Source organism: Toxotes jaculatrix, chromosome 12 (assembly GCF_017976425.1).
Source record: "Toxotes jaculatrix isolate fToxJac2 chromosome 12, fToxJac2.pri, whole genome shotgun sequence".
Lineage (NCBI taxonomy): Eukaryota > Metazoa > Chordata > Actinopteri > Toxotidae > Toxotes > Toxotes jaculatrix.
In genome coordinates, this window is record NC_054405.1 from 2,895,004 (window position 1) to 2,914,529 (window position 19,526).

General features: G+C 42.9%; 1 protein-coding gene across 1 annotated transcript in view; it reads right to left on the minus strand.

Moving 5' to 3' along the window:
• Positions 1 to 19,526, minus strand: part of alcama (activated leukocyte cell adhesion molecule a) — a 58,455-nt gene that overhangs the window by 38,342 nt on the left and 587 nt on the right. The gene's annotated exons all lie outside the window — the stretch shown is intronic.

Sequence of the window (19,526 nt, forward strand, 5' to 3'; positions counted from 1 at the left end):
AAAAATGTGGTAGAACAACAAAAGACAGGTTCTGCTTAAACATCCATTCAAACACGGATGCGGCTTCTTTTGCAGATGCATGCACTTCATCAGCTCCTGTGAAAGATTCTCACCACACTGCAGGTGCTACAGCGCCCGGCTACCTCTAAACCCTCCCTCTTGCTTCAGTCCACCACCCTTTCTCGTCTCTCCTGTCCATTTCAAACCAAGTTTTAAAGTATGAATAAGTACTTTGATCCAAGCCCTAATCCTTTGCCTTGATTTGCTTGAGAACTTTACAGTTGGGAGCAAATTGACTGGCAGTTCATAATCCCTCTGCTTTTGCATGCACTCACTCACTCACTCACACACTTCAGTCTATGGCTTGTCCTCACCCCCAATTAAATAAAATCAAAAGGCCTGCACAAAACAATAAGGCTTTTCTTAGGTATTAGGTTTAGAGGCAGCTGGGCAGCGAGAGAAGGGAGTGATAAGGCTGCCCTCTTTGTGTTTGCATTTTCCTCCGGTGCTGAAAAGTAGACCTGACTCACACTGACACAAACAGTGCTGAGGTTAGCACTCCCCCGGGCCTACCTAGATAAGACTATCTTGGCACACATATCAGGGCATGAATACATACATACACACTTCAGTTTTTCAGTGAGGAGGTGTTTCTGTGGAAGGGAAGGTGGGAGGCCTCCTTATCTGAACGCATGCACCTCTTGTCCCAAATGAACCAAACTTGTTTGTGAGTTTGTGCTTGTGTCTCCAGTGTGTGCACCATGGACACGAACAGGAACGCCAAGGAGGATGTGGCCTTGACTTGATGTTACATTCAGACAAAGCAGGAGACCAAAAAAATAAAAAAAATAAAGAAATCAGCCTTCCTCCGCTACAAATCACAGTGGCCCAACATACCAGCATTGTAAGTAACAACAGAACTGGAGGCCATGGATGTTTCACGTCTTCATTCTTCCATTCCCTTCATTCCTCCCAACACCTGCCACTGCCAAAAAAACTCCTGCTGTTACCTTGGTGGGCGGGGGGGGGGGGGGCGGGGGGGATGTTTTAAAACTAAATTTTGAAATCTTCTATTATCTTCACATTGAAGATGCTTATCACTAGAAATATGCTTGGCATTCTGTTACAGTTCAGTTGGTAGAATCTCATTTCCAATGTTGATTTGTTTTTCTTTTTTTTTTCCAACCCAGACTTTACAGGGATGTGACTTCTGAGTGAGCCATGGAAGATATTTTTTTAATCAATTTAAGATCATATTTCCTTCAAATAACTGAAGTTCTTCAGAGTATTAACTTCAAAAGCCTGGCACATAAAATACTTGAGTACTTTCCTGCACTGAACAGACAAGACAATAGAGGGCAGGTAACATATTCATCATGTGCATTATTATTTGTGAAATATGATCATACTCAGACTGCTGTGTCACACGATAAAGTCCTCTGCCCTCCTGTTTTTGAATTTCATGTGGAAAATTACAAACAACTTTGTCTGGCTGATTTCCCATCACACTTTTTGCTCGGCATAAATTAATTTATGTACATTTCACTTTTTACCCAAATAAATATTTACACCCCCTAGTTTTACTTTAACTTCAGAAAACGCTGCTGTTTCCTCGAGCAGGAAATTGCGGCACTCTTTTTTTTTTTTTTTTTTTTTTTTCTCCTGCTGTTCCTCGCCATCCCTGTAGCCTGGGGAAAGAAACGGCGTCAAAAGTGAGGAAAAACAAGTGCGTTTGCCTCAGCTGAAGAGGTACTGGCTATGCAAAAATAGACTGTATGTACACACACACGCACAGATACGCTGCTGGAAGATAACACGTTGAACAGGTGGCTAGGAGCATAACAGCCCTATTCCTCTGTCTCTATCTGCCAGGCATGAGTCCAAAAGGAATTGGACAGGTCACAGAAGGTCAAACAAACTCTTCCCACTGCCTCTGAAGTGCCTCTGTTGGCAAGGGGGGTGGGGTGAGTGGGTGGTGTGGGGGGGGTGGCCCTTCCTTTACAGCTGCTTTTGTCATTACCATTCTTCTTTTATGTTAAAAAAAAAAAAAGGGCTCCTTATTGCTGGCATGCGTCTGGTGAGGAACGCAGACCACTCTGAGGTCTGAGGGAGTCACCTGGTTATGTTTCAGCTGCGACGCAGAGAAAGACAGATTGATGAAGGGACCCCTGATGGATTTGTGTAAATCTAGAACAAAAGGCGAATATGATTTAAAAAAACAAACAAAAAAAACCCACTGACGCAAGTATGAAATGAAGATGAAGAAAATCACACTCCTGAGTGGAAGGCAAGTATTAAAGGCATTTATAGAACAGCACAGGAACACAGAGTCTCTACATTCAGTAGGGCTGAAGTGTTAAGTGATTTCCGCATCTGGGAATTAAAAGCTTCTGTGAATATTTTAGGGTTTAATATTTATAATGAAAGGTTTTGTCATATGATTCTCAGTGTCTTCTAGCACACTATGAAAGGTAACTCTTCAGTGCCAACCTCAGGCACAAACAAGGCACAAAGAGGCCCCTACACTCACTCCATCGCTTGTGCCAGTTAATCAAATGAATGAGAGAGCAATTTGATCGGATCTAAATTGTAATCTGATTTTTCACATTCAAGCTTTTACCTCTGCTTTGTTTTTTGTTTTTTTTTCCCTCACATTTTATTTTATTTATCATAGGTCATCACTGATTGTTTTTCACTTTACTCCTTCACTGAACAGGAAGAAGGTTTTCTATTCTTTTCTATAAAATCAATTTTAGAAGACTATTTGCTGCTTATTCAGCCACTGGTCAACACTAAAGTCTTTTTTTTTTGTTTGTTTGTTTCCCTCGGAGACAAATTCGATGTGTAAGCGATTCTGTTGGTGCTGACGTCCTCGTGGCTTCCAGTTCTCACAAAGTTCACTGTTCTTAAACCACATGCGTCAGAGGCCACCGTTTCTGAGTTTTGAACAGGCTGACTCAGATCACACCACCATGGAAAGAAAAATGCATCTCAAAGAACAAAGAGCTGCACCATATATTGATACGGAGTCGAGAACCTCAGCTGCTACTTTTCCCTTTGCTTCTTTCAAGGGGACCATATGTTATTGCTGATCCACTCCCAAAGTGAAACACACATACTTTGCGTAAACTTCCTGATTAACTGCGACTTGGCCTCTGCGCCACTCCCAATATGCAGTGCCGTGTAGCGGGAGGTGGAGATGGAAGGCAGGCACCCTTGAGAATTGAGGCTAATTCATTCTATATGGGAAAAAGCCCTCTGCTGTTTCAGCAGGCTGCAGGCACCAGCATGTCTGGAGACAGCATTATGCTCGTCAGCGGAGACGGACGCAAACATAAGTCCCTCTTGTTAAAAAAAACAAAATAAACCTTAGTGCCTTTCATTACTTACTAATCACCTAATTTGCCCCCAAAAAAACAATGGGCACTGTGGACATTTGTTGTCTGAGATCAGGAGACAGCATGAAAATCAAGTAATGAGGAGCGAGGAAGACATTTTGACCTTCAGCAGTCGCCCTGTCCTTATGTCACTAATGTTAGTGGGATGCATAAAATGCACACTTGCCAGCTGAGGAAAGGCACAAGTGGCCTACGAGGCAGATATCTCTTGCCAGAAACACAGAGAAAGTCAACTCACGGCTGCGCTCCATGTTTATCACAGTGGATATTAATGGACGCAGCCTGACCAGAGATGCTCTGAACGTCCATCAGCAGCTAAACGCTCAGGCGCCCCTGGCTTGGCTGATATGGAGCGGGCGGTTGAGGGGGTGGGGTGGGGTGGAGTGGGGTGGGGGAGAGAGAGCTGTGACTGGGGTGCTTTATCACAACGAGGTCTGCGGATGGTTATCTAGAAACGACAAATCAGCCCTCATCAGAATCCCATCAGCCTACAGAAACAGGCCTATCTCAGCCTTATCTGAGAACTATGTAGATATCAGAGAGGATTAAGATGTTATCTATCAAACACCAAGGAAGAGATTTTCTAAAAAGAGTCAAATGCATTTCAGCAGGGGACTCTCACATTTTAGGAGGAATACCAGGAATCGCTGATGCAACTCTGGGTCTGAACTTTTGGCTCACCTGCAATAGACTGGAAAACTAAAATAAACCTGCGCCTGAATGGTTTCCTCTTCTCACAGAAGTATGTCCTTGTCTCCATTGCTATATTATTTCTGTAAATTTCACAAAACAGCCTCACCATTGAGAGAAGACGATGAAAGCTTGTTTCGGGTCGAGTTTTCCAGGTGTTAAACACGTCACCTGGCGTGAGGCTCCGCTCACATTTCATTTGCATTGGCGCCTCAGTAATGATGAGTGGTGACTAGAAGGACGGACAGGAATGCAGCAGTGTGTGTTTTTCAGGTCTGAGGCTGTGAGGATGAAACGACGACAGGAAAACAGCAGTGATGCTGACAGTAATCCGCAAGAAAAGATGTGTCCTCGAGGTGATGGCACCAATTTCTACAATGCCAACCGCAGATTAAGAGGAAATTAATAATTTGACAGACAGCGGGTGATTTAAGGACTCGGTGTCGGCTCTTAATGACAGTGTGTTTCAGGCAGATGTGAATGTGTGACGATGCTTTATTGGTTCCTACAAGGCCAACAGCCACAACTGAGAGCCTGAGGTCTAAACAGGCCCACAGAGCTCTCTAATGTTTTATCAACACCAGAACATTAGGATTTTATGAGCCCTGCATGAAACCGCTGTGCGCGATCACTTCGGTCCACACGCTGAATCATAATCACAACTTTATCAGTCATCATTGGTCCTTTGTTCCCTCCTTCCCTTTTCTTCTACCCTTCTTTTCCTTTCTTCATTTCTCTCAGCGTTCTCTTTTCTTTTCATTCCAGTTCATTTACAACATCTCCTGACTGATCACGTCACAGACGGTGTAGATCATCTGGGTTGTTTTAGTACAGGTTCAAATAGACATCCATGTGATTGTTTAAAGAATTTGATCCATATCCTAACCTGCATTATAAAGTAAGAACCTTCAGCTCTGATCTTCAGTCATGCAACAACCTGAACGCTACAGCAACAGAATATGAAAATGATGTTCACAAACGGGTCCTCCAGTGAAGGAGGAATGTGTGGGCAAGCATGAAGGTCATCTTCTTTTCTCTGCTCCGTTATCTACATCGCCAGGTGAAGACAAGTCCTAAGTCCCGTGCATGCGGGTAGCTCTGAAACCGTATCAGAACCAGAACAAAAGTCTGTTTATTCTGTGACAGACATCAGCCCAGTGACTGCTGTGTGTCATTGTCCGAATTCCTGTTAGACACCCCCAGACACATTGCACAACTGCTGGGCGTACACACTGCACTGCTGGTGGAGGGAAACATGTATTTTTACTTCGTACTGGAAGGTCCTGTTTGTGTAGCCGTCATGTTTGCAGTGTCTCCAACTGACTGGCTGACCTACACAAAAACATTGTTTTCTTAAGTAAATACAGACCCACCTCACTAGGACTCTCACAAGACTCCATTCAGTTTTAAGTGATGTGTGTGTGTGTGTTCTTCTTCTACTGTTTGGGGTCATTATCTTGCTGAAAACCTGACCAACCAGTCTGTCACTCTGTTACTTTGCTTCTTGCCTTTTTTCTCACCATTCTGATTGAAATATACACAGAAAAAAACAAAAAAAAAAAAACAAAAAGCCGGCCTGATTTAACATTGAGGACAGACCCGCATTCTTTATTTATTCTTTATTTATAAAGGTATTTTTAAAAAAAACTCTCCCCTCTTCTTCTCTTGGCTCTGACTTGAAATGTGCTTTGAGAATACCTTGACCTCGTTAATACCACTGAGGCAACTCCAAGGTTTAACTGCTAATTTTACTGATTGTAACTGTTACTGCTTCACATTTTTTTTATTGTCCTTATTATGATTGATTTCTGTTATTTATTTGCCCCATGGTCAATTCCCACACTTTTACTTTTAGCATTACTTGTTAATCTTACCTTGTTTAAATTAATAAAGCAGTGTATTAATCTTTTATTGCTATCTGATTTTAGTTGAGTCTACATGTATATGTCTGTACCTCAGCGTCAGTGAGCAGACTGGTGGTTCTCCCCCCCTCCTTCGTCCTTTCATCCCTTCCCAGGATATGAAGCAACCATTCACACTTGGCTTCAGGTGACTCTGACGACACTAACAACTGTTGTTACAACAGCCAGGAGCAAAAACAAACCAAGAGACATCAATGGCCTTGATAACGACCCCACAGAGATTAAATACCCAGGACTCACCACGGGTCAGTCAGAGCACTTAAAGAAAAAGCGAATGAAAAAGGATGAATACAAATGTTACTGGTCTGCTAACAAATAAAGGTCCACCAACAACCTAGAAAAGATAAGAAGCTAAAATGTTTCAGTAAATACCACTAAAGTAATGTGTCATCACAAGCATGTGACAAATAGAAATATATTTTCTCTATTAATGTCTTCTATTTGTATTTTTATTTCTACATACAGGGAGGGAGGGAGAAACTAATCCCACATTAATCCACAGCCTGCTCCAACTCTCTAGAACTACAGTCACCAGAGACGGGGTCTACTTCCTTCAGGACTCTGCTCAGTCTCCCAAAGACACGTTGGAATTTAGCCCTCGAGCACTCAACCACAACTGTCTTTGTATGATGAGCTTCCTAAGATCTCTGCAAGTTTTAACTTGACCAAACACCTATTTGAGATCTCCAGGTGAAAGGAACATACCGTTCTACTCACTGATGACCAGCTCACACATATAATTACTCATCACTGCTTCAGGTTTCACACACACACACACACACACACACACCGCCCCGGATGTATCTTGGGCCTGAGTTTGAATGTGGAGCAAATAGTGAATGAGTTCAGATGAGACTGAGATAGATAAGATGACTTAGCTCCCCAGGCCTGTCTATTTATTTATTTATTTTCCTCACCATTAACTCAATTCAATGAGCATGAAAACAGTCAACAAGCCTATCAGGGCAGCATCAGGCTTCTTGACTGCACCAAAGCAGCTGTCTTCAAAGCTGCATGTCACGGCTCAAGCCTCGAGAGTGAAAGAGAGGCAGAGAGGGGGAGAACAAAGCCGAAAAGCATCAAGTTATCTATTCAGCATTTTGTGGCTTATATGCATATCACATTTTTTTTTTCCTTCCCCTGGATGGAAGCAATCCTTTCTAACGTTAAATATTTGAAATGACAGTTTATGTCACCATCCTCTTCACTCTGCATTGCCATCAGCAAACTCTGAAAAACGTCCACACAAGGTAGATAATGTGAAAACAAACGCGGGGGTGGAAGGATAAACGTGAACAGACCAGCTATGCCGCTGAGAGGATGGACAACTTGACAGGTGAACTGACCCGTATCTCAACCAAACACATAAGAGTTCCTGAAGGATAAATTATTGATGGATCAAAACAAAAGCTCCACAGTTGAAGTTTAGTTTTTTGGGTTTTTTTTTTTTTTTTTTACTTAGGCTGAAAAAGGCTTGAGCAAATCTTTTAAATCCTTTTTTTTGGTGCCCAGTTTTGGAACCCTCAGACAATCCAAACTTTTTTTTACAGCCCAGCTCTCATCACTGCTGTTGGTGGAAGCAACATGTACAGGCACACGCTCACTCCCCTGGATTCCACATGAAAAACAGATGACCGGTCAGTGCCACTGCATCCATCAGAGGAAAGTGACAGGAAGCACACCTCATTCTCTATTGTCCTAAGAGCATGGAGCAACTGGAACAAGTAGATGTGAACACAATATGGAACAGTACCTGAACTGACAGAGATGAGACAGAATGAGCCACGAAAGGCCAATATGAGTCAAAGCAGAGGCAGTGGGAACGTCTTGGGAGGGAGTCGGGGCTGGAGAAGAGCCAGCTCCTCTGTGGCCTTAGGTTAGCTTCATTAGCCACTGTGAATGTCAGCAAGAGACAAAGGAATGGCTGCCAAGTGCTGCACCTTTGTACTGCAGCTGTGTGGGCTGTCTAATAAATGAGGAAAGGGAAGGATCCCCTCTCGCTGCCTCATCTGTGGCCACAGCAGCATGAAGTAAAACTGTTCCACTAGTCTCAGTATCAGCCACCTTTGTGACTGTGTGTGTTCTCTGTCTCGCTCTACTAGGTGGAGACACGACCCCCCCCACCCACACACACCTCCCAAAAGTATCCCTTGAAAAAGAAATCCCACCCTGCTTCCTTATCATTGGTGAACATGGCTGTGAAAGCCTTGCAGTGGCTTTGAGCAGAGTTAAAAGGTAAACAGAGAGGAACAGTAAATGTCAGAGTGACTGACTCATGAGCTGCCGCGGATACTACACACTGCTGCTGAGCTACAAGTGTAGTCTCAAAGAGAAGGTAGTCCAGGATTAAATACCTGAGCGCTGGACTACAGACTGAGAGACAGTCTACCGGTGGTGGGTGTCTCTGACTGGTCCCTGGGAGATCACCCTGGTATTTCCTTTAATAAGGCCAAACGAGGTAGAGCTTCCAGTGGTTCCAATCCAGTCCCAAAGTTAAAATGAAACCTTAATACCCCTGGCCTCAGAGGAGAGTACCAGGGTACAGCAGGTCTGGTATTTCTTTGGCCTCACCCTAGACTGTAAACTACAGCTGCAGTGATTCCTGCATAAACAGTAGATCTGAAGTCCAACAATTTCACATATATAAACTCTAGGAGTCATAGATCCTGTAGGACCAGCTTATTCAGACTTTACCTCCCTCTGTGATCTGAAAAGCCATAACCATCACAAACCAGAGGTGAACTGTGTTATTTTATGTTAAAACCTGATGAAATGACCACGTGCAGGTGAGCGCTGCATGTTTTAAATTACTGCAACACAGCAGTGGAAAAAAATGACGAGCTGTGCCTTTAGGCTATCACTCAGTTAGCTCCCATTACAGTACATAAGCTCAGTGTCTACCATATATTGATTTATTTGAGGCGAAGCACCACAATATTAACAATAACCGCCACTTATTGATTTCTTATTTTCTTCCACGGTCTCCAATAGGTAAAAAATTATTTCAGTGTGGAGTTAGGGGCAAGGAGCCCCCGCCCACCCCCCTCCGCCCCTTTCATAGTCAAAACTTAACGTTAATGTTTATTCTTTAACTCTGACAATGTTTGCTCTCTCAATATACAGTATATGGTTCAGCAGCAGGGTGGTGGGGTTTACAGACCATCGCTCAACTGGAGGACTGCTCCATGTCACACTGGATTCCAGCAAAACAGTGAATCACTACCAACTCCAGGCCGCTATTCTGACCCTGAACACAAAGAAGCCTTCAAATTATATTTTGAACAAGGGGAAGGAAGTGGTGAAACAGTCTGCTGTGCAATGCTGAGACTGTGGCTCTGCATTCAAGGGAAAAAAATGGAAGTAAAGAAAGAGAGGAAAGGCCAAAGGGGATGCTGGAAATGGCGAGATCACTTCAGAAATTAAAGTCACAAATTCGAAGCTAACTTCTGCAGTTTATCTGTAAGACTTCATCTAGCTGGGTGAATTTAACACACACCCAGAGATGCTGCAGAGTGAAGCAGGATAAGGAGGAGAAACAGGGACTAGTCAGACAAAAAAAAAAAAAAAAGAAACAAACAACACCAGGCAGCAAAGAAGATTCACTGAGACAAGCCCATGGCAGTAAACACAACTTTAAGATGAGGATAATGCCAGAGTGTACCGCGGGTCTTAGCACCATTCAGGGGAATAATCTCTCAATTACTGTATAGACTTTGTAAACAAATGGTGTAGCTGCAGCACAGAAACGTCTAAACAGAACGCTGAACTAATTTTTGATGATGGTGCGTAGGGCAACCATTTCCAATTTCCTGAGCCTTATTTCTCACAAAGCCCAGCAATGAGGTGGGCATATTTTGCTGACTGAAAATCAATTGTACCATGGAAGGAAGTCTTAGCATCCTAATGTTGGAGGTTGTGCTAGAGATTAAGACCTTATAAGACCTGTAGTTTTCTCAGTGCGGTGGGCGTTCCAGTTCGAAGCGCTTGTTTACCAAAGAGGAAAGCCTCCAAAAATAAAACTTCCCAAAGTGAAAGTGAGTCCTTCCTTAAAACACAGCCTAGCGCTCCAGCTTCAGATTTATTATTGCAATATGATGTGTGACAGTTAAAACATTAATATTAACGACATTCAGCCAGAGCTTTAAACATGAAAGCAAAAATGACTACCAGGCCCAGTGACAGAGCCCAAACTGCTGTCAACATTTAACACTTCTCCGAATTTCAAAGCTGTAGCTTCTGTTTAATATTCTGCCAGAACCACGCATGGACAAAAAAAACGCTGCAGTATTTAGCCGCCAACACAGGGCTCCTGAAACTCAGATGAGAAATCCAACACATAAACACAGCACGATAGTTATGCAGGAAGAAATATCACTCAAATGTAATGAACAGATTCTTTTTGAGGCTCCTGACCATCATCTGTCCTGAAGATGCTGCAGTTACTGGATCAGTGTCACAGAGAATAACTGTCCCAATTATATCATTCAGGTGTTCCTCATTAGGAACTGTGGCAGACGCCTTTTTTTAATCTACTTTGTCACCACAGATCAGAGGAAGGGAACTCTTTCCTCCCAAATCATTAAATTCTCTTTAAAGCTCCATAAATACAGATGCTGATGTACGGCAGTATCGTAGTGGCGCACTTTAAAGCTGAAATGCAGCGGTAATCCCCTTAAAACTGTCTTGATTTGAAACTCCCGCAGACTGTGTGAGCACGAAGTGAGGTGAGGCCGGGCAGCATTCCTGTTTCCCAGCACTGAAACCCGAGCAGTTCAGCAGCATCATGCAAAGCATCATGTTGTACCACCAACTGCTTCACAAAGCACAGAGGTGGCTGTTAGCTTTAAAAACCAAAAGCCCGGGCTTCAGGCAGCATGAGGTTTAGGATTACAGACAGAAACAGCACAGGGATAACAGCAAAATACGCCCGCCAGGGAGGAGAGCATTGTGTAGACATCGTACATCTTGTGTTATGAGCTGCAAAATGTCTCATGGATTCTACTGAATCTCTTTTTTTTTTTTTCAATATTTCCTGAGCTTTTAATTTTAAGGTTCTATCAGATGTTTTTTTTTTTTTAATAAAATTTAAATGTTGGCTTTGCTTTGTGTTTTGTTAAAAAAAAAAAAAAAAAAAAGAGAGAAAAACATGCAGGGTTAAATGTTTCAAAAGACAAAAAATACAGTTTTTTTTTCTGGGATGACAAATCTTTCATGTTCAATATCTCACAGCTGAGCCGGGCTCTGATAGGATGTCACAGTCAGAGGCTCGCAATTTGTCCACGCTCACGGTAGAGCAATCTCCTTTTCTTTTCAAAGTGCCCTTAACTGATCCAAGTCTTAACACACTGCTGGTGTCTGGCACTTTGTTTGGTCAGGTTCCCACTGACAGACCGAAGCCCAATTAAAAGAAGATGAATCTAGGCTTTCCTCCCATTGCAGCCCAAGGTCAGGACTTTCACTTCCTCTTACTTTAAATTCCCATCTTTGTTCACTCCACAGCACTGCTGCAGGCAAATGCCGCTTTGTGCATCTAAATGTTTTATTACCAAGTCATCTCAAACTGCTGTATGGACTGAGCCTGCAACCCTTCTGAAACAAGGAAAATGTTTATTAAATTGTTTATCAATTCCCTTAATGACTGCCAATCGGTTTTCTGGGTGGAAGAAAAAGTAGACCTACACAGGTTTTCAGCATCAATGCAACTGTTGTATTATCTCTGAGTCTGAACACAGGCTGTGGCCTAAGAGCTGAGAGCTATATGATGAGCGTCAAGTACATGGCATTCCTGGAATTTAAGACCATGTTGCACAGAAAGATGTTTCAGCATGTTGCTGGTGTTTACACCCTTATTTGCGATGACACTACAGTGTTTTGCACAGGCTGAGTATTTATTTGAGGCGGCGGGCGGCGCAGTGTGTGACCAATGTGCACGCAGAGATGCCAATGTGCATGCAATTTAGAGGGAACAATCCAGGTTATTTCCTGTAGCTAGAATTTATCGATGTCCTTTAAACGCCTCAGACGCAGGCTATCGATAAGATGCTAGCTAGGCAGCTGTGCTCAGAGAAGCCTCTAATCCCCACTCCCCACTGCAGTTCGACTCGGACAGGTGTGTGGCCAAAAATGTATTAGTTTGAAAACAGTGATTTTATCTACCTGGGCGTGTCTTAATCTACGCGCGTGGTCTGCCCTTTGGAAGCGGTTCTCGATTCCTATCCATATTTGTTCTGTGGTTAGACAACTGCCAGTGGGCTATTTACTCTTTTCTAGAAAAACAACACTGAGGATACGGCATAGGGTGTTTTCAATTTTCTCTCCTTGATCTATCTGCTGTCTATGTTTTTACTTTCCTTTATCTTAAGGATATTTTTTGAGGAATTTTACATTTCTAAGATTTGTCTTGCTTTCATACTCAGACAGAGAAGTTTGGCACCAACACCCTCCTCCACGCAAATTACTGTTAATTAACCAAAGAGTGCAGCTGTACCTGCTGTACCCCACAGCACATCTTCCTCTCTGTACAACCAAGTAAAGTATTTCAGAATAAAAGAAGTCAAGAATTATTCAACACGTCTTCAGTGGAATATTCTAATTAGGAGAACATGAAGTTGGATCGTAAGCTGTCGTTCAAACCCTTGCGGGCTCATTCGAGTCAGTCTCCCAAAGCATCTTGGCTGTTAATTTTACAACATTCAAGAGCAACAGAGCCATTATTATGATGCCTGCAAAGACTCCAAGAGCTGAGACGATGGAGACAGGGTAGGTGGCGTACACTTCAGCTCCAAGTGCTTTAATACAAACATGGTGATCTACAACTGTAGTGCTTTCATCAAGCATTAGGAACCTTCAGGGGAAAACACAAAGATGAATGCTTGCTTTGTGAAGCCACTGAGACGCACCAATTAAAAGTAGCAAACAATGTCAACATGACCCACTTTCCTGTCTCCTCTGGTGCCCATGTTGTCAGCCACCACTCTCTCTCTGAAAGGTAGACATTCACTCACTCCACCCTGCCTGTACAGTATTAGTCCAAAGCACAGTTCTGTGCCCTCTGACCCCCGGCCCCAACCCCCCCGCCCCCCCCAGGCATGTTGGTACCCTACCTTCATATACACTGTGCAACACAATCCTTTGGCATGCAGGGAAATGCTTCCCCGTCAAATCCAGCTGCTTTTAAGATGATCGTGGACTAGACTGAAAAGTGGCATTTGTGCAGAAGTCACATATTGTGAAATAAAAGACGGAGCGGATGTCTCACAGAGAAATCTAATTATGTTGAAAGAGTAGATGTCCTGTTGTCTTTTTTTTTAAATGCCACAGTTCTTCTGTCCAGCTTCAAAAAAGAAAAAAAGATTCAGGCTGATAAAATATGCATTCAGTCTGTCTGTCTGTCTGTAGCAGGTGGATTTGAAGTTTCTTATCGCAGGAGTAATGCAGCAGCTATTACTGTAGTAGAAGTATTTAATGTGCTAATGTGCATGTTTCCATCTTTAGCTCACCAAACGGAGCCTAGCTGACCTGAACCTCTCAGGAACGCGGGTCAAACAACAAGTCAAATGCTTGCATCTCAAATATCAGGCCTACTCATGTTCATTATTATGCCAGTCAGTGTTTAGCTTAGAGAAAACCTGATACAGTCACTCTTGGCACGCTCTTGGCAATTAATATGCATGTCTGAAATTTTACCAGCAAGTGTTCTCATACCAATCCATTGTACAGCATGTATGATCTCTACTGTGCTGCTCAGTTTGTATTTCAGAGCCTCGACTTTGTTGGGCTATCATTCATCTTTTTCATGTTGATTGGATAAACAGCTGGTTAAATGGTCTATGACAGTAGGTCAGGCTATTTTTATCCCCATAAATGCATCCAGGATGCCTATTCAGTGGAGTGAGTGGATGTTTTAGGGATCAATACTAATCCTGAGACCTGCATTTCTTCATGAACTCGTAGACACAGAGCCTGAATGCAGCACTATTCTGTGCAACATCGCCATTATTATGTTTGTGGCTTCAAAGTTAATTTTACCATGGACGGAAGGAATATGGGGCTCGATGGCCAAATGTAGTAAAAAGCACATAAAATCTCCAGGCGGAGAGAGCGCCCTGCTGAATGGCTCTCCTCCAGACTTCCTTCAGCTCAATAGTTATAGAGCTTTTTCTCCTCTGTGGTTCCTTTTAGGGGACCACTCTCGGCTGCATTCAGCTAATTGACATCTAAGGTTGCAATAATGACCACGGGTTATAGAAGTCCAAGCTCTGTTAAGGTTTCATTTTTAGCTATTGATTTTTTTTTTATATTCGTATTTTGTCTATTGAGTTGGTCCTAACAAGGTCCCATTCAGCTGAACAACAGCTAGCCCTCTACAAGAGAGTCCTGAAGAGTCAGTCTGGATTAAGGAGGACAACAGGTCTTACAAACCTCTAGGCTAAGGGGTGGAGACCTGTATGACAGCCCAAGAAGTCACAGGTCTTTTTAGTCCTCAGTATCAGGGTTCAAGTTTCAGTTTCGGTACAGAGTAGGAGTCAAAATTCGTCACACTGGTAAGTGTGTCTGTCCACAGGGGCTGTCCCACCAAACAGTGTCTTCACATTCTGTTCCATCCCTTCTCATTACTTGTTGGCAAACATATTCAGTAACTAGAAAGTGAGCAGCACATTGCAAATATATTTACTCTATGTTTTATTTAAAGGTTATTTAACAGAGCTTCTCAGTGGCCCTTTCTGCGCCCTGTGACTCAGGCTTCTGGGTAGGAATATCCTCTTATCTACAGAAAGAATAGTCTTTCTGAGCACAGTACGCTCTTTCCAACTGTAACCCATACATACATGTATATATATATATGTGTGTGTGTGTGTCTGCGTGTGCAAAAGTCACTGTATCATGTGGCTTTCATGCTTTACCCTCAATTTCCCCCAGCTGTGGTTTTCCAGGATTTTCACCTCTGCCTCACTTCCTCTGTGGGCTTTTTTTCTTGGCAAGGTGGACTTTATCAAATTTGAATTTTCCTGCACATTAAAACAGAGCCGCAGCTCTGTCGATGTGATTGGGATAAACACGGCATTTAACTTCTCCTTTTGATACGGTCATGCTTCCCTAGACCTGTCAAATGACTTTACCATGACATCACTGCACAACAACGTGACACTCACCACAAGAGGTAAAGTGCAACACCACTGGTGAGTCATACTGACAAACATGGCAATGTGTGTGAGCCTGTGTGTGTTTGCGTTGGGGCAGGGAACTTCTGATGATCTCATTTAGTTTCACTTCCCATTACAGCTACTGTCGCAGCTCCTTCCTGGACGTTTCAGAAAGCAAGGTGCTTTTCTGTAGGGGGACTTGCTGAAAACTACAGTGGGGAAACATCCAGCCTGACTGGAGGCTCCAGCATAGATACGCCTCTCACCTTGACAAAAGCAACTGGGAGGGCTCATTTCCCAGTAAATAACATACATATTCAAAATGGTCTTGTTTCTGCTTGTTCTTCTTTTATTACTCTGCCTTTGCTCTATGCAGCAGTTTAACAAATCGTCTCTGTTAAAGTTGACATATTTCAAACCACAACTATGATTACTGCCTAAACACAGCAAGTGGCCACAGACAGACAGTGTCCCGTCAACATTAACGATGAACGTTGCAGATTCTGAAACTGCTGTGATAGGGGATCTCATGGCTCTTCGTCATAAAAGCATCACAGGCCGGTAAGGCTGAAAAACACAATGACTCACTGCACTTTACAGACACCTGATACACTATTGTTGTAGTACACGTCATCTGGATACTAGACCCATATGCTGCTAACTGCAGACGTAAAGATAACAGTTTTAATGTAAAATGTATTTTTTTATGTAAAAACTAACTTTCTGAAGCAATTATTATTATTATTAATAATAATAATAATAATAAACTTTATTTAGCACTGTTCAAAATAGTTACAAAGTGCTTTACAATAACTACAATTAAAGAAAACACAGAAGATAAGGAGGAGTTCAAATTTATGGCATTTTTATATTAAGTAATGTTTTAAGTACGCAATCTCACAAAGTGTTCTACATGTCACAGGATCTCTTTTGAATATCTTTTGGTGTTTTAAAAAAAAAAAAGTGCATTTGAGCCACCATGAGCGCCTTGGGGACCTTTTACTTATTCAACAGTATTCTTGCATTTATATGAGAATGTAGGGAAAACAACTGAATTAATTAAGCGGAGCCCACATTTTGCCTGTCAAAGCAGCTGACTGAACTATTAATCCAGCTCGAGTGAGGGAAGCAGGCACTCTGGAGAGGAAAGCGTAGGGCTGAATCACTGATGTATTACCCCTGCTGCAGACTTAATACTGTGGCCACATTTTACTACCAACATTTCTCCTGAGTGATGATAACATCATCATGACATCCCAAAGCTGTCTCAGCATTTTAAGATGTCATCGCTGCCAGAGGAGAAAACCTTGCTTCTCCCAAATGTCACCTTTTCAGACTTTCAGTCAAACACTCTTCCCTTTAGCGCGACCATTCACAGTTTTGAAATTACTTCACCAGCTGGTCATGGGAAGTGGACTTCTCTTAACTTACAGAAGAACCTTGTAAACCTTTGACCCCTTTCACATGACAATAGCAAGTTATGGGCTGTTTATGTGATGTGCCAGAACAGCGTGAGGGGAGTGTGGGGCGGAGGCTTTGTGATCAAGAAATCAAACCATCAAGCCATCTGACAGAAAGATTTAGGTAGGGCTTCAAACAGACTGTGACCTTTCAGAAATCAGCTACAGGGGTTGTTAGATGAAGGTAGCTGCCCCACCCAAAGCACCCCCCCATGCCTCCCCTGCCTTCTCTTGCTGCCATAGGACCCCCGCCCCCCTCCCCAGTGGTATTTTCCCTCCAGAAAAAAGACGAGTCGTTTTACACGTTGGGGCAGGTTGAGCTAGCATTTCACAACCATCCTGTCCCCTCAAGCAAAAAGCAACTTAGCGGAACTGCATACCACACCCATTATTTTCGGACCTTCATTCCATGACCTAAAGCATTCTGTCTTTATCGGTCCATTTCAAAGCACATGTATCTCAGATACTTACAGCCTGACTGGAATGAATCATAATCTGTTCTCAGAAAGGATCAAAGCTCAGCACCACAGGACTAGGTACTGTACTGTAATGGGAAAAGTGCTGTTATTCCCATGAAAAATGGGAAATTTAACTGATGCTATTGCATTAAAAATGGAAAGACGTCATGCCATTGGGAGGATTAACTGTTTATCTGGCAATGCACCAATTTGGTAGATTTGTGGAGTCTATTTTTAACAGGTTTTTTCATAGACATCTGACAGGTAGCGAGACTCCTAAAAAGAGACTTTCACTTATACCCTTACTGTGGAAAAGTGAAATGGTAACAATCTTTTGTCACGACAGTCGCAAGGTAAATAGCAGACGTGGTGTTAATCTTATCAGGAATGTGTACTTGCATGTATTTGACTGGCTGCTGCAGCGCCGGATATCAGGCTGCAAAAAGCTGATCCATGTTCAACTTTTTTCCCCCCACCTGGCCCTGCTGTTTCCCCTGCCACCGCCAGACACCTCATTATTGGCATGCCCACTTTTCAACGGGGCGGGGGGGCGCCGCTCAAATGAATGAAGGGGCTGCATTTTTTTTCCCGGCATGCTGCTAAAGGCAGGCTTAATATTTAAGTCTTCCCTTCCATCATAACAGGCCAACGACATGAATGTACCACTACATGTGTAGCTGGCCTATGGCCAGCATTTAAATACGCACCCTTAAGTGTGTTTAAAAGCATTTTATGGCATCTATAGGGGGCAGTGTTAGGAACTCTCTACAGTATATATATTCACAAAAGAATTTAAAAAAGGGCTGAGAAATGACTGCAGAGCTAAAATGCCCCGATCTGGACAGAAAATAACCCCTTACTTAAAATTCTATTCTGTCACAAACAACAATTTTTTTCTAAACACTGTTTACTGCTCAACGACAACGGCGCCCACACTTGTACGCCGTATCCCCTCATATTTGTGCTGGCAGCTTATCACTCTAAAGTCACCCTGAAAAGCTTTTTTCCGTGGCTTCAAACTTCTAAGTCAGAAAGTCCTTTTGAAAGCGTTCCCCCCACCTTTGATGTGAGGAATGCTACAGATCAAGCCGGAAAACTGACTTCAGCTGCTATCTAACTGTGCTGGTATCTGTCACTGTGTGGAGGATAAATATGGGTTTCATGTTGAGGGAAATGTGACCAAAAATAAATAAAGAAATACATTTTTTAAAAAAGTGCATTCCTTCCTCCTGTGGAGCCACTCATCCAGAGACAGGCCAGATAGCATCAAGTGATGGAGATGGAACCCCTGGTTGTGTCACATGTCAACCACCAATCCACTGCCTCCCACCCCGACCACCCCATCCACCCACCACCAAACCTTCCAGCACACATACACACAGGCACCAGTCAGACAGGCTGCCTGTCCTCCAACGGCTCTGACAAAGAGCAGCCCTGTGAGCAGAGAGAGGTGACACAGAGGCAGCTCAGAGATAAGAGCTGTGAGGGGGGAAAAAACAAAAAAAACAAAACATTTATTCTGACTTATCCTGCCTAAGTGACGCGAGACAATGTCACTGGTGCCAGAGCTGGAGATAGTTCAGTGTCTGAAGTCTTTCAAAGCCCAGCCCTTGTTTTCTCACTGAGAAAAGCTATTCACTCTCCACTATCAGCCACAGAAATTACACAGGGCTAAAACACTGATTCCCAAAAAAGGATTTCGAAAAAAGCCCCAGTGGCCTTTTTTAAAATTTCCAGGTTCTACCTTTCAAAATGATGAATATTCAGTTTCCTTATTAAAGTGTCTGCTCTCATGAGATGTTTCATTATATCACACAAGAAGAAAGAGATGTTTCATTATTCCAGGAAAGAAGACAGAGTGACCATCAGTTTTTCACATACAAGTCTGAAGCATTTAGACCTCGAGAGGGGGGAAAAGGATCCTGTGACTGGAATGACAACAGTCATTAAATGTGTATTACAGCCTTATTTCTGGCTTCTTCTTGGCCCATTCAAACACAGCCAATAATAAACTCACTCACACACACACACACTCACAGAGGCACGCTTAACACACACACACACACTCACTCACACTCACACACACACACACACACACACACATACACACACACACTCACAGAGGCACGCTTAACACACACAAACAGAGGCTTGGATTACAGCTGAATTTAAACAACATATATCCCTAATTACAAACAAATGATCTGATAGCAGTGACCACATTTCAACCCCGTGGGGCTGGCGGGTCTTGTTTGTTTGGACAGGGAGTTGGCTTTATTAAAAGTAATTGCCTGGAAGGATAGTGGAGGGAAAACCCACCTGCATTCAGTTTAACCCCCCCGTTCATTTCTGATTTACCCCACGGTTAGAGCTGACAGAGAGCTTCGTGAATCCGTAGCTATAACCTATATTTCACAATAAAAGTATGTGTAAACTTTTAGCTTGTTCATCAACA